Source organism: Paramormyrops kingsleyae, chromosome 6 (assembly GCF_048594095.1).
Source record: "Paramormyrops kingsleyae isolate MSU_618 chromosome 6, PKINGS_0.4, whole genome shotgun sequence".
In the NCBI taxonomy this organism is placed as follows: Eukaryota; Metazoa; Chordata; class Actinopteri; order Osteoglossiformes; family Mormyridae; genus Paramormyrops; species Paramormyrops kingsleyae.
Genome location: NC_132802.1, coordinates 11943890 through 11960855, shown reverse-complemented (window position 1 = coordinate 11960855; position 16966 = coordinate 11943890). Strand labels below are relative to the sequence as shown.

Sequence of the window (16966 nt, the reverse complement as noted above, 5' to 3'; positions counted from 1 at the left end):
TATAGAAGATGGATGGATGGATGGATATTTTTCATGTTACCAAAATTTATAATTTTTTTATTTTAACATAAAAATGATATTTTAAATTATGTTGCTTGGGTCAGATTAGGGTACATATTTCCTTTTGTCAGGCCAGTAATTTCAGGTCAAATTAAACAGCCTTTGAGCAGAGTTCTTATCCAGCCCACATGTACAATTTAAGCCAAAGAATATTTTAATTATGAAGACATTGTTTCATGATCCCTTGTAAGACACAATATGTAGACGAAAAAAAGAGCAGACGGAAAGCAGCTGGGTGAGCAGAAAATTGCTGACAGAGCCGGGGGGTAGTCCTCAGAAGGACATGTCACCATATTTCACGTGTCACTGTCCAGAAGGTCACTGGTTCAAATCCCGTGGCTGCTGCAGGGGAGCTGACCAGGTTTCACTCTCACCTATGTGTGTCATAGCAGACCTGGATGGAATGCAATGATTGGATCCTGTTGTTATTACTAACAGACTACAACTATAAAAGCATTCTATAAAATATGTAAAACACACATGAAATATATGATGGCCAGTACAAGATTTAATTCGTTAAAGTGGAATGGAATAAAGGTGCAGAATATCTAAAGTAAACATACAGAGGGAGCATAAGAAGCAACATCTATGAATATCTAATATTAAATCATGTGGATTTATGGTACAGTACAAGAAAAATCGGTAAGGAAGGATTGAAAAGCCTCTCTTTAAATTTAGTAAATCAGGTAGCAGCAGGAAATATATAACATACATATAATAACATTTTGTGAATGATTGTGCAGTGATATACATCTAAAAACCTGGCTTCATTGTTAAACAAAAATGGCATTTGGATTTAAGTTTCTGCTGAAATCCTGATAGAATCTGGTGAATATAATAAACGCAGGTAAACTAGCAGACACCGGAAACCACTATAATATTTTGGAAGTACTATCAACCAAAGCCAGTAATAAATAGATCAAATGATATGGAATTCCACAATGACCAGCAGGTTTAGACAAGGTTAATAGGAAGAACACACAATCTGCAATATTCCTCTGAATATGACAAAGCAGAGCAATACCTAATCAGATCAAAACAAAAGAATTAAACTTGGGTACGGATTTTAAAAGGATTTGATGGAAAGCAGAAATGGTCAGTACTGACATCAGCGATTTGCGTTCATCTTTAAAAAATCTTTGAGATCAAAACACACCCTTTGCTATTGTAATTACGTAGGATTAGTCAGGTAGATCAGAAGTAACAATACAGTAACAGAACCATGGTGAAGAATCAATGAAATGCCCCAGCATACAGTATATTACGGGTTTTAAGATACTATACAGCACATTCCAAACAAAAACAAATTGTACTGTCACTGTAAATAAACATTAAACAGCTTGGAAAGAAGTATAGATTCCACACAAGTATTGATTGTTCCCATATGTCTAAAATGAGCTCTTAAGGAGCATGGAAGGTACAAGCCAATGTAATGATTCTGATAAGCATTTTGTCAATTTTTCAGATCATGAGGAGACTGGCTATACTTGGGAAAACACTGACAGCAGAGACGTATGACCTGTATATCAAGATGCATTTTTTAACATTTTTTGAGAATGTTATGAAGAACATCAAAACAGGGCCTTTTCCATCTGTGGTGCCAGAAAATGTTGGAGACCAGCTACCCAAAGAAGCCTGCAGCAATGAGCAGATGCTGCAGGATGCTGTAAATCCCAGTGTCACAGAGATCTCCTCAAACATCACTGAACATTGTGAGAAGCAACTGGCAGAGAATGGGAAATAGGTTTAAGACAGCACACATGGCTTAGGAATACAAGCTGTTTGCTCTGATTAGGGTAAAACAGACTGTGAAGTGCCACAGGGCTCTCTCTCTCTCTCTCTCTCTCTCTCTCTCTCTCTCTATATATATATATATATATATATATATATATATATATATATATATATATATATATATATATATGTGGCATTGATGAGTCTATTCACTACTTAAAAAGGCTGTAATTTTGAAATGGCGACAGTAAAATAGGAGGTATCACAATGGGGGGAGCCGGGGATTAAGTTTCATTATAAGAAATGAGAAAAAATCAAATCAGCCCTAGAATTTTCTACATACTTACTTCTCTACTTCTGAAAATGGTAAAATGATAAAAATGACATTCTTATTAGTTATTGTGATACATTTCTTGGTTCCCAAATTATTAAATAAAATGCCACAATATGAGTCCAAATAATAATTAAAGTGCGTATCTAAGGCAGTGATTTTATAAGATACAATGTCACATTTTATCCCCTTTTGTAATACATGGCTCTGGTCACCAAGGTTCACAAAGGACTTCAAGGACAAAAAGCACGTGGCGAGTCTTAGCTTATTGAGACACTCTAACAGATCTGGGTCTTTTTGGCATGGAAAGGGGAAAATTAATGGTTATATTTAGGACCATTACAGTGGCCATTGCTAGTGTGATAAGAGAGAGAGAACACTTTCCAGAGCCATAAGTATATATAAAGTATCTGAAATAAGACACAAAACTTTCTAGATGTTGTCAAACTTCTGTGATTAAACCTGATATTTAAATATTTAAATAACTTAATGGCCCATGATAAGCTTTACCCTACTTATCTAATAATCAGCCATGTCGTCAGCTTCCTTGATCTAATTAGATATTGTTGCTATTTCTAAATCCTGTGGCCAAATACTATAACCAGAAGCATGTGTTAACGGTGTCAAGCCGAATACATTTAAGCTTCCGTTAATGTCATAGCTGATATGCATCATAACAAAAATGTATCACGACAAACAAAGACCTACATTTTAAACAGACTGACCTGTATTTCTTCATACCTAAAAACCAGATTAAATTTATGACTTTGATGACATTTTCCCAACATTAATCGTTCATAAGGAGAACTGAAATTGGACTCGTGGAGTTTGAAAAAACAGTCGATGTAATGAGAATGAGGCCATATCTGTAATGTATGGCAAAGAGAAAAAGCACCAAAAACACATTTTTTAACAGTGGTTGTCACATTTGTGCAGATTTCTTCCTACTGAACTAAACAAACGACCAACCTTTGTTCTAACAAGAGAATCTTGTTTTATTGGTTCACCTGAAAAATAAATAAGTCCTTTTCTGTATTCACTGTATAGATAGTGCTGGCCTCAACTTTGAATATGCATTGGACTGTGGGACGTGCATCTCATGTTATGGGGGGGGGTCTAGATGCCATGTTTATGTTCCTCAAAATTCTTTCGGATCTTTTCTGGATTGGATCTCGTTCTTTAATCAGGCCGATCAAAGGTTGCTAGGCAACAGGGTTGAATAATGAGATGCTTTCCATGGCGACAGCAGCTTTACTGGTAGATGAAATTAATCCCATTAGGTATAGTGGGTACAGCTTTGATTGTCTTTAGCACCGGCATCACCCTCCTGCTGGAAGTGTCGACTTTTTTCGCTTAAGCACAATCCAGATGTCACAAGGGACCTATAGACATAAAGGTTACAATAAGGAACAGAGTGATTTTACAACTGTTACTCCTGTTAGCAGTGTCAGCAGTGTCATTCATGGCACCTATAGCTGTGAGGAAGGTCTATGAGGTTTTTTCCCCTTCTTCTGTATTGAGGTATATTGCACCTTTGTTTTATTGTACTAAACCAGTAATATCAATATCTGCTAAAATCAAGAAACTCACACAGAGACAAAATCCACCCATGTGCCATGAAGATGTTTTTCTGTGTGTTTTAAAGTAGGGCGGCATGGTGGTGCAGTGATTAGCACTGTTGCCTCACATCTCTAGGATCTGAGTTTGAGTCTTCGCCGTGGCCATGTGTGTGTGGAGTTTACACATTCTCCCTGTGTTGTTGTGGGATTTCCTACAGGTACTCTGTTTTTCCCCCCAAATCCAAAAAATTGCTGGGGTTAACTGGAGTTACCAGCTTGTGTGAGTGTGTGAAGCTGCAATGCTGTGAAGCTACATCCTGTATTGTTCCCTGCCTTGTGTCCATATGCTCTAGATGGATGGATGCATTCATTTAGGGTGATGTATAGTGCAGCTGGTTAAGGGTTATGCCAGTGTCTCATTGGTTGTGGGTTTGAATCCCTTTGGCTGGCAAAGGAAGCATATCGCTACTAGGCCCTTGACCAAGGGCCTTAACCCCAACTGCTCCAGGAGCAAAAGGACAGCAACCCACTGAAAAACTCGCTCTCACCTGATTATTTATATATGCGTGTCTGTGTCTCTCATGGAGAGCAAGATGGGATGTGTGAAGACTTCCCAGTTTCCCCACAGGGATGAATAAAACACCACTGATGTATTTTTCACCACATACTAAAATTCCAGCTTCCAACAGCCAGGAGCTGTACAGAGGGAACCCCAACAATCATTACTGCCTCTCAGCCTCACAGAGGACACATCTGCTGGAATATTCTGGGGAATGAAGAAGAAATGAGTAACCCCAGTGCAGACGATCAGGAGCTGAGCATGATTACATGCCTGGGTCTTACTTTGGCCTGTGCTCTACCCGGGAGTGAATCCCCGTCTCTATCGGCCTGCACTACCTTATCAAAAAATGAATGTCATTTTTTTGCAGGGAAAATCCAGAAGGATTTAGCATAGAAGCCATGCATTTTGAAGTAGATCTATGCTAATGAATGCCCCATGTAATTACATTAAAATGTGCGTTAATACCTGAAAACCCAGCTGCAGAAATAACAGGCAAAAGAAAAATGCAAGAAATGAAACAAACAAAAGACCACATCGTATTACTGATTATTTTACCTTGGTCTTATTTCCATGTAAGGATCAGCATCACATCAAGCAAAATTACGTAACAAAAATATTATCATTTTGCTTCCTAATTTTGCCTGTCCATTGTTTTTTTGTGTTGTATATATGTAGTTCATAGATATTAAGTACTTAAATGCACTTAAACATATTTCTCTCTATTTATATATCAGGCCTGAGAATTCAATCTCATGCACAATACAATTAACAGAAATATTTAATCCTGAACCTAACACAACCAGATCACCTGACCGGATAATGAATTATATTTGAGTCTTGGTGCAAAACTGAGTCACTGCATTCTGAGCTCAACAATAAATTATTTTTTTGTCATCGTAAATGTTAAAGGCATAACCACGTATTTTATAAAGCTGACTGAATTTATACATTTATAAAATTATCCCAATGGAATGATGAGTTGTCATATACTGGAAAAATATAGGTTTTCATTTTTGCAGTTGACTGGCATCCTGTCTAGGGTGTGCTCTGCGTGAGAGGTTTCAGGCTGTTCCTGATCAGATGAAGTGACTAGAAAATGAATGGATAGATGGATGGATGGAATTCTCTAACTGCTATACGGTGTTATGCATTAATCAATACTGCAATAAAATGGAGCATGATTGCAAGAGGTTTTATGGTAACAGATTTAAACAGTTCCAGAACAGCTATTAATCTCTATAATGCTATAAATGTATTAAAAACAAATGTATAATGATGTGCAAATTGCAAAAAATAACCATAATCTATAATTTACAGTCATTCTCTTCTGTATTAACAACTAAGATGATGTTACAGGAATCCGAAGCTACTCTAAAACTCTTACAATGGCAGTGATTGATATTGTGTGCTCAGTAATGTTGAGCAGTGAGGCAGGAGGTGAGGGAGGGGGGGCAGGATGTGGCCCCATCCCTCCCCATTAGTGACCTCTGCTCACAGCTGGCCCTAGCACTTCTGTGCTGGGGTGCTGCTGCAACTTATGGAATACAAGCATTCTGAGGCAAGTCCATCAAAGTCTGATAACTGCAGGCTAGAAAGATTTAGAGCTTGCAGGAAAGCACTATTCTGAGCTCTAGAGCCATCCTCAGGAAACAGCTCATAGAATATTAGATATGGGAGACCATTAAAGAAGCTGCAACCACCCATACTGAGTGAGGATAACAGGAAACACATTGTGATCACCGACTGATGTAGCAGTAATGGTCGTCTAACAGCAGGGTCATTAATAACAATACGCAGGCATTTTCTGCTGTTGTTCTTCCATCTCCTTGATGATCATTACGTGCTACACGTTGAAAGCGATACTGCCAGGCCGACATAAAAAGCTGCAGTTGCCGTTGTGTCTTTGGGCATGCTAAAATGACATTTACATAAAAATTAAATAAAAAATAATTATACACTGCAACATCTGCTGCATACCTTAAATGTCCTTGTAAAAGCAGAAACTCGCATGGATGCCCCGGGGCGAGACAAAGTCAGCTGACAAATTTATTCGTCCAGCTTGCCGGAACCATACTTCCAATCAGCATATGGCAGGCGGCGCTGCGTACTTACACCGTCGGGATCTTGGGTTTGATTCCCATCTTGGTCTGTGTGTGTGTGTTTTGTCCTGCAATGCAAACAAAAGCTGTTTAGGTAAATGTGTATCTCTAAGTTGGTCCCTTAGTGAGTGTGGCCTTGCGATGGACTGGCATCCTCTTCAGGGCGTTCCCCCGCTTCATGCCTCATGGTCCAAGGTTCATCGCGACCCTGTACTATATAAGTGGCTGTGAATGATGGATTTTATCCTCTTTTGCCCCAGAAAACATGTCCTGACCCCGTGCCCTGAGCGCAGTTGTAGTCTTTCCATGATGCAATCCCCGCGTTGTTTTTGTGTGTTTTGTCCCTCTGCTGATACCAAAATAGCCATCTTTTGTTATACTGTGGTGCCTTCTTTAAACTTGTCCCTAAAAAGTCCCTATGTGTTCCACCCAATCTCTATATGACATGGTCCCATCTATCTATCTATCTATCTATCTATCTATCTATCTATCTATCTATCTATCTATCTATCTATCTATCTATCTTCCATCCATTCATCCATCCATCCATCCATCCATCCTCAACCACTTTACACCCAGTAAAACTTTCAGTTAATAGTTACATTTATTTTGTTGCATTTCCCAGATATTTTCAATTACTTGTAGGCAGTATCTCCGCAAGCTGCATGCTTACCTTTAACTGCACGGTCGTAAACTCCGGGGTGGCAGGTCAACTACAAAGATGCAGACACATCACAGCATCCCCTTCAGTGAAACTACTGTCACCTGGCAACCGTATCCACATCACATCACCTGGGGCCTGGCAGTGCTGATGCTCCTCACTGCAACACGGCTCACAGCTGTTGCTCTGACAAAGGGGACAGCACGGTAAAATTGTCTACATAGGATGAATGTGCACACGGATCTTCAGATGCCCTTTTTGAGACAAAAAATACGGCTTTTATTTTTCAAATAAAATGGTTTGTTTATTTATTATCAATAGCGCAGTTTCTTAATCTCTGTCTCTTTCGTGCGTTTTTGTCTTTCGTGTTGTTATTGTGTATTCTTTTGTTTTTTTGTATACTCATGCCACCACCAAAACAAATTCTTTGTAAATTTTGTCCATGGTGAATACAAGGATTCTGAAAACCTTAATGTTTTTCACAAGTACAGCAACAGCTGGTCTCAGCTGTGCTACGCTTACGGACATGCACCATATCAAGTCTACAGAGGTAGCACAGTACTGGTAGCATGCTCCCCCCCCCCCCCCCCCAGCCCATCCCGCCCCCCACTACAGCACTCCCCTATAACACCATAATAAACCACTCTGTCATTCCTGACCCCATGTTCTATTCCCTATTTCCTCATGTTCTTTCTCTTTAAATTGCTAGCCATGAGCCCGCAAGGTGAAATCAAGCCTGAAAGATAGCACCATATATTCCGCCATGTCAATAAAGCAGTGACAGCATTGCTGGAATGGAGCTCGTTGGGTTGCATCCAGTCATAATGGGGGTCTCCTGTTGCCATGATTGCTGCTGGCCACCGCACCTGTATCCCAGTCACCACCCCACTAAAGATCCATCACTACTGTTGCAGTTCTCATCGGTGTAGAAGTATATTTTGCAAATCGTGTTACTCAATTTGCGAACAGAAGTTTAAACGTTCTCAGGCTAGCAATAAGAAGGGAACATAGCTACAAATATGGTTTGTTTAATTACACAACTTGCATTTTAAGAATAGTGCTGTTTTCCCTGCTAATTACATGTGTATCCCCAAGTCCTATGCCCTATGCCGTCTGGAATGGGGTCATCAATACCCAGACCAGGATAAGCTTGTGCAAGCTTTACTTACACAAAAATGTTTTGAGGACAGAAGGAAAGATGATTGCTTCAGATCATGGGCGTCATCAGGTCCCGAATATTTTAAGCCCAGCCCTGAGTATTTTGCCCCCCGATGCCAAAAAAAAAAAGTCATGCCCTGGGTAAACTTGACTCAGCCCCTGATCTTTTCAATAGCTACAAATGCCCCGGTTCAGAAAGATAACCAATCAGATTATAGAGCAGGTGGGTCCAAGCAACTGGAGACATCTGATTGGTTGGCCCAACCTAATCTACAGTCTGATTGGTTCTCTCTCTGAGCTAATCATTTTCCCTTCTGCCCTCAGAACTTTTTTGTTGAAGTAAAATTCCCATTAGCCCAGGGTAAGCAGTTGGAAATTTTTTGTGTCTATCACAGAATAACATTTTCATGGGAACCTTCTCAGATCCATTCTAGCATCAACTGTGGACAATGGCCCTTCTTGTTAAACTTCCTCTTTCCTGCCATTTCCCTCCACTGCTGTTTGCCTCCCTTAAATGTTGCTCATACGTGAAAAGTATTTCCTTTGTAATCTTTTGCCATGTTAACTGAGCCTGTAACCTAAAACGCTGTGTTTGTGCTGAGCTGCTCTGTGTGTTTGCTGACAGCCAGCCAGTGGTTAGGCAGCTGTTCCCAATGCAGCGGCACAAGAAGATGGGCAATTTTTAGAGTGATAATCTCCTTCAGTGCAACAAGCGATTAAAAGAGCACAGCGCAGCTGGGAAAAGGATAAACATAGTTGAATGATGGGCTGATTTGCCAAGCAATGACTCACATCCCATATCGCAAACAAAAATCAAACGAAAACTAAAAATTTATTTAATTGCTATAAAGGAACTCATTTTCTCTTCAGGTTTAAAAAGCTCAGGCCATTGCTATTCAAATTCATCTGCACACAGACTCAGATTTTTTTTTGATCAAACCTTCTATCATTTCATCAAATCTGCACATAAACAGATCTCAAAGAGTATGGGAAAAGACCTCTAAAGGCTCAGCGTTCTGCTTCTCATGCTGGCGCCTTGCTTTATGTTGAAGTTCTAGAACCAGGCCAATAGAAGGATTAGACAGGGGAAACCTTGGGGTACGGTGAGGACTCAATGGATCAGGGGATGAGGCAGAAGTCAGTGTTAAATGGAAAATTAAGGGCAGGAAACAGACGTTCTGGTCACACCATGAAGTCAAGAACAGACCAAACAAAGACCAGGCCAAGAATCACTCAGGTCACAACCAAGGATGAAGAACCATGCAATAAAATCAAACATGCTTTTATCTGAGCTCAAAAAAAGAAGCTTCAAGACTGCATGTGAATGATATCTTGTAGCCAGATGGATGCACCGAAAGTTTGTAAATTAAAAACTACTATTCCGGTGATAATGAGGGTCAGACATCACTACGTAGCAAATAGCAAAGAACCATATGGTGGAACCCTATGTCCCCAAACGTATGACCTGCCTGGGGCAAAGAGAGCGGCACACACCTGAGCTGTCGATGAGCTCCATTGAACACCAGCATTAGCTACACCTTCAGGCAAACTTCTCACTGAACCTCTCTGTCCCAGATGCGAGCCGGCTGTGTCACATTGCATCTGCTAAAACGCCCTCGCATCTGCCCAGGGCGTCTTGCAGCTCTGCAGTGAGAGGCCCCGTCAGCTTCCTCGGCATTCAGGCATGGGGGTGGAGCATTATACAAGGCATTGAAAACAAGGAGAGGAGAAGAAGCAAGCCTTTGTTGACCTGGCGCACATGTGCTACGTAGGCAAGTAGGTGGCACCAGCCCTACTCTGCAGGCTACTCCTACCTACAGACTGAAATGATCCACTTTCATTTCTTTGGGTATATTTTCTGGGTCCTGTATGATTCTGTATCATTCATCCATGATTTTCTCATCTTTTCAGAGCAGCTATTTATTCAGCAAAAGAAACACAGCAAACAACCAGCGATAACCTGCGATAGCAGGTTATAATTATAACTTATGCAAATTTCTTGTGACTTGAACTGCATATTTCTTATTTACTCCTACAAAACCTAATGACTTACATGCAGTGGCATCGGAAGAAGTTTGGCATCGGGGGGACCGAATGTCCAGGTGGTGGGTGCAATGTATCGAAATATCTCTATGGGCACACATGCAATAATCACATAGTGAAAGGATGCAATGTGAGAAAGATTTTAAATAATTAAGATCGATAAGACTAACACTGTTTAGGGGGCCTGCCCCCACATTAACCCTTATTTCCAATGCCCCTGTTTATATAACCTACTGCACTCTGGAACATGTCAAAAACGGTTCTGATGAATCAGCCCAGTCTTGACGAAAAGTAAAAAACATACAGATTTGCTTGTTCAATTTCTCACACTTTTTTTTTCTTCTCAGTTATCAGCTAAGAAGACGTCACCAGTATCCATAGTGTGGGAAGCGATAAGCCACTGCTTCAGCATCCCTCTCATGTCTAATGCTGCGATTAGTTATAGTCAAACAGCTATGTTTAAAGTACAAAAAAACATCAGATTTTAGTGGTGCTGGTAACATTTGGAATGGTATTTAAAGCCTGAAGAAATGCCAACAAACCATTAATGTTAACTACATGAACTGTAATAGGGAGATTCAAGCATTGTGTAATAATTACTTATTAAACACCATCAAGTCTTATTTGCTATCTTAATTGGTCGGTTTTATGTATGCTCAGTGTCACCTAACAGGAGACAAAGGACTCAAGGGCCAGCGTTTTGGCAAAACAAAAGGGGGTTTATTGAAATCAAATGATCAACGACTGGAAATAAACAAGATCACGAGGGATCAGAAATAGGAAAAGTCAAGCTAGGAAGGGCACAAGCAACACAAGGGTGTGACGACAATGACTGAACTGGGAAATACAGGACTGGGAAGCACGTATATATGAGACTAATGAGGAAGCTAATAAGAGGCAGCTGGGTGTGTTTAATGCAAGGGTAGGGACAAGAAGTAAGACAAACACATAAACCGGCGTGGCTTATTAGGGCCATGCTAGGGAGGGGACCGGAGGGTCTGGTGGACATGGTGGGCAGAATGTGACAGCAATTGTTGGTATATCTTGTCAACATGAAGTTTCCCCAGCTTGTTTTCCAATTTAAGCAGGCAGGTCAATCACCTAGTTTACTTCACTTGCCAAAACACACATCTGCTCATCATCTTCCCAGGTAATACCTGCTCTAGGCCAGGTTCTCCTTCCAATCCACACTCCTCAATGCAACATTTAACCAGGCTTGGAGCCCAGTTTACCACTTATATTGGTCACTACATCAATTTTTCATAGTGTCGCTTCTTTCCAGAACAAAATTCTTGCTATTTTGGACAGAAGAGGAACGGTGAATAGAAGCCATAGAATCACATCACTATTTTAGTTGAATTTGCAAATTTCAGGCTTGTAACAAAAGATCCTACTGTGTCTTTTAAGGCCAAACCAGAGCCCCAATCCATTCATCCCTCAAACAACCTATCCAGGTGGGAGCCTATTCCAGGCAGCACAGAGCACCAGGCTGTGGTACATCCTGGATGGGAGGCCAGTCCATCACAGGGCACAAGCAGTCATGCACTACAGGCAATTTAGAAATGCAGAATAGATTAGCTGCATGTCCTTGAACTGCTGGAGGAAATCCACACAACACAGGCAGAACATGGGGAGAACTCAGACACAGAGAACAGAGGTGAGATTCACCCACCCGGGCGCAGAAGTGTGAAGCGACAGTGCTACCCACTGAGTCACCAGGCCACTACACGGCCCCAATCTCTATAAAAATCAAAGTGAGATTTTTCATTTAACAGTGAAATGAGGAAGTGTTAACATTTCTGTTTGGACTTTCAAAAGCACTGATTTATATTTTCTCCTAGAGCAAACTTTGCAAACCTTTGAAGCTAAGGTTAAGTTCTCATATTTTTTATCTTCTATAGAAAAAAATGGCAAAGTTGCTTAAGAAGTTTGCTTTTCAAACACTGGCGTTTTTATGTCTTTTTTTTTTCTACTCAGAAATTCAATCGTACATTAAGGTTTTGACCCAGCATACCTGTTACGATTTCCATTTAAAATAAATCCACCAGCATTATGGAATGTATGCATCTCATCGCTTTTGGAAATAAAACAGTTAAGTACATCTTTGTAGCTGGTGAATTTTCAGTTACACTGGTTGATATTCTGAGCTTCTAGTTGCCATCACGTAATCTTCAAACACCCAGACACCAAGAGCTCACACCACAAGGTCTCTTTATGAATTGATGTAGCTTATTAAAAAAAGTTTTGCCTGAACATGGCCCTATAAATCTATTAAAATATAGTGCGTTAATGCTTCCCGGACCTCCAACCTTAGTATTTCTCTGCATGATAAACTGACACATTCCATTTTCAGTCATGTTTCATGGGTAAGCAAATTTCATTGTTGTTATTTAAGATGTTTTTCTTTCTCACACTCCCCCAACTCCAGAATCTAAACTGTAAAATTAGGTGTCATGTAATTGTTCTGCTAAGTGTCAGTGCATTACATTAGCGCAACAATAGCACCAATAATCTGTTACTTTGCCTATGCATTTTGAAAATCAGTTATTTAAATAAAAAATGAAAATCAGCCATGCAAAAAAAGTCACAATTGAAGGTATAAATAGCATACTTCTGTCTAAATGTGCATTCTTATGTTTGTCCATAAAAGGGGCATTGGAGCAACCTATGGAGCCACAAACATCTTAAGAGAAAGTAAACCTCTGCTTTTGAAAAAGACAATCTTATTGGCTGAAACAGAAAAAAACATTTGAAAAGAAAGATGGAAAGTCTCAGCCATGGTGCAAATTTATTAACAGATGCCTTTATTCAAAGCAAGATACAACACTGTGAACCTCAGCACTACTTTCTAAAAAGCCATATGACAGCAGCAGGTCTTGCAATGTGAAGCCAAAAAACATGACAAGACACAGTTTGCTCACCTCATCTCTTCAAGCACCGAAGCCGCGACTGAATGCAATTCCGTTGGATTCCAGCTCGGTCACTCCGAATGAGTTCGTGCAACTTTTGTGCAGCTTCAGTATGTTTTCTGTGCTGGATAAGCACCCTCCTACTTGTGAAGAGGCTTCAGCTCAGCAAATGCATGATATAAAGCAGATGGTTAACCATGGGGAAAAAGTCCTTGACATACATCTCAGATTGCTAACCTACCAATGACAACCATGGCAGCTAAGGGATCCTCTGCTGAAGGAGACAGATGAGCTCTCCCCTGGCCAACTTCCAGCCGTGCTGTGAAGGTCCAGAATTTAAGCAACGGGCCGGCAGGATGACAGATGGAGCTCCGGCCATTGTGACCTTGCTGGACACTGATATTTCAAGCTAGACGCGGCTCTCTCTCCCTCTGCATTATGGACGGACAAGTTGAAAAAGCGGTTGACAGCAGTGATTAGGTGGATAGAGAAACCGCTTGCTCTCTGGACAAACGAGGCAAGGACAGATTGCTGCAGGAGAGCACGACACTACTGGCACTTCCTGCCCTGCCCTGGATGCGAGTACATCCTTGCATTCATCTCCAGAAACATGAGGGGATATGTAGGAGTAGCCAAATACTTATAGGGTCAAAGGTCCTCACATATACAATAGAAGTAATTTATTTACCAACTTGAGCCAGATTTTTCCTATTCACGAGAAATAATGAGCTCAGCATGGATGAATTTGCCCCCGGCGGCCATATTTATATTGCCGACGGTCACTCGTTCATGCCTGCAGTTACTTCGTCCGCACCCTCTTCGGGCTCCGCGTTTCTTGCTTGCAATCTTAAGATCCCATCTCAATTTATCTAGTGCCTAGAAATTGTTCCTGTTGAAATGAATGGTAATTACGCCGCTGACTTACGAGATTTAACCTTATGAGCTGATTTCCAGGAACGCATTAGGCTCGTTATTAGGGGAATACCTGTATTTTCCAAGGGAGTGGATTGCAATTTCCCACTGACAGCGGAAATACCTCAGGCAGAAAACCCATTCCTGTACCTCCATTATCATGTCTTCATTCCAGTCATAACATCCCATCCTGATATCCCTGGAACAGTGATCACATTATACTCTCACCCATCATATGCCTGGTTACGTATGCCTGCATTATCCTACATAGGACTTCCATTTAACATCAATACCGGCATCTTTTTTAGTTTGGTTTGCCTTGTGCCCACATATACGGTTATGAAAGATGCAGAGCAAATGATCTGACCAGTCAGGAGGAGCCATATGTAACCCTGTAGGTCACTGTCGTTCCAAACTGGGCCGTCTCTAGCTACAGACAGACCGGGCTGCTGCATAGGGCTCCAGAATCACCTACATTGTGGAGGAAATTAAGTGATCGCAATTTTTCTCGGTGGGGGGGCTCCCAAGAAAAGCGTTGCCTAGGGCCCCTGAAAAGCTAGAGCCAGCCCTGGTTGCAAATCTAGGCATGGAAGCTGCAAATCTGTTGTTATCCCATGAAAGCTGCACTACAGGCTCATTGTTACCACTCCCCGGCATACGGTTCACGATGAGGCTCCCTTGCCTTAAAAATGACTTCCCCTTGTCGCAGTACTTAAAAGGGAGATTCTGGCTGGGCATAAGAGAGCATAACCACTCGCCATAAATAGACACATGGCAGCCCGACAGCATCGAAGGCCATGACTGCTCTGTCCACCACCCACCTCTGCCCCCCCTCCACTTTGGCCCCTCCTCTACCTTCATTGTTGTCGTCTCCAGTATGTATTATTGTCAGCTGGTTTCAGCTAAAAGTAAACAGATAAATAAGGATATTTAAACCGTATCGAATACATTTTAATAAACCTGTAAGACAAACAGTTCATAAAATCACCAGAAAGAACAGGCCACAGTCCTCGTTTGCACAGGAAAAACATTTATGATATATTAATGACTTAATATTAAAACACTATATATACATGCTGCAGGTATATATAGATTTTAACAATAATGCATGGTAATATAATACATATGCAAGATAAATATTGAAAAGGAAAAAAGGAGATAGCTTCGCAAAGAAAGGGCAACTATACCAGATATCGTTTTTAATGTCTGACGATGCCACCCAGCTGCGTAGTTCAGCCACAGTCCACCACACGTGCCAGAGATGATGGCACTTGCTTGAAGATGCTACCAGAAGGGCCTCCTTCATAAAAACTAAAAAAAAAAAAAACTCATTGAACTTGAGCACCACTTCCTTTTAATGGACTTGGTGAATTGGCAGCCTTGCTATCATGCATCTTTACCGCTGTGTCTCTCATTGTTAGTTAACTCACCCGCTAAAGGGATCCGATATCCGTTGTCAGAAGATTAAAAACATCTGTCAGTAACTGGCAAGGATTATCTGTGAAACTCACAGAAGTCTGATCATTTCAAGGAAATGGCACGAGGCAACACTGATGAACGGCAGCAGCTGCTCAGAGGAGGAGCTCATCTGAACTCTAGGTGTTGACAATTGAATCTTCACCTGACTACAGCTAAGAGGTCCTGGCAGGTCTTTTGGTTTTGTCTTGAATCCGCCTGGCTTCTGTGTGAGACTCCATATCGCACTTATGTTTGAATTTCTTTTGATGTCCTCAGAGATAGATGTAAGAGTTCTGTGTTTCCGTTATAAATGTTAAACAGCCAAGGTCAGGTTTCCACCAACTAATGAAAATGATATTATTCTTTGTTTGCCGTTTGCATGTGTACATTGGAATGCTTTTTGTCGCATCTTGTTCTCTTACACAAATACACAGATATATGGCCCCGGAGCATTTCTGGGGGTTAAAGGTCATGCTCAAGGGCGCAGTGAAGATATGACGATTCTGCTGAGGCCAAGGCTTGAGCCAGTGACCTTCTGATCACAGGCACAGAGGCCCAGATGTGCATCTCCTTTATCTGGTGACATGTTTTATACCACAAATATTTTCATTCCAGACAAAAGGCACAGAATGCGGCGAAAGGATGAAGCATTCTCTCTGCCTCACTGCGTCCCTATATTTGGTGTGAACAGATGAGTTTGCAAATGTTTATATGACTAGGCAAGCTGAAATTCCTCTGACTTCATCCTTGCATGAGGAACATTATTTTATCCTGCATATATTATGCATAAAAATGTTAATCGCTCAGGAAGTTGGCGGTACGACACGGATGAGCTGTTATCAGAGGTTATCCCTGCTTACCCTGCTCCAATGGGGAAAGAAAAATGCCTGAACGCTGTTTCAAATTTCCAGGGAAACCTTTAAAAATAACATGGAAAACTTCCCTCTCGGGATCCATCTGCCGCCATAGTCACACGGACACAGCAGGCTGCTCGATTTGATCGCATCCAATTTCTAATTCCATTGTTTCGGTCAATAGGGCTGCAGTCGCAGCTGTGAGAGGGAGCAGGAGGAGCGTTTGCTGAGAGTTACCCGCCAGTTGTTGCGGGGAGCCTCAGAGCGACAGAAAATAATTGGCACGATTCCACCGGGGGGGGGGGGCAAGTTGACTAGGGTGTCTTAGAAAAGGTACCTCCTACATACCTGTCACATCTGTTGACGGTCACCAGCAGTGAGCGTGTTTTGGAGCAACGTGCGTCCCGTCTCTCACAGGCATCCGGCGAATGCGAGGCAGCGTGTGGTACAGCGGCTGAAAATGACTAAATCGGGGAGATGCACATTCTGGCAAACGTGCAGCCGAGAGGCAGAGCCGTCCCGAGATGTAAAAAAAATTGCCCATCTGAACGTTCTGTTCTGGAGAATGGGTCAGCATGTTACAGTACTTCTGATGACTAACAAAGAACAGTTTGGGGGATGAAATG

At 41.4% G+C, this 16966-nt stretch overlaps 1 long non-coding RNA gene across 1 annotated transcript; it reads right to left on the bottom strand.

Annotated features, from left to right (window-relative positions):
* Nucleotides 1–548: 548 nt before the first annotated feature.
* LOC111855678 (uncharacterized) lies at nt 549–13402 on the bottom strand. Its single transcript, XR_002840950.2, has 4 exons — nt 13129–13402; nt 7019–7192; nt 6359–6413; nt 549–3507 (listed from the first exon to the last, which is right to left on the bottom strand). It is a non-coding gene; the product is annotated as an uncharacterized lncRNA (long non-coding RNA).
* Nucleotides 13403–16966: the final 3564 nt, after the last annotated feature.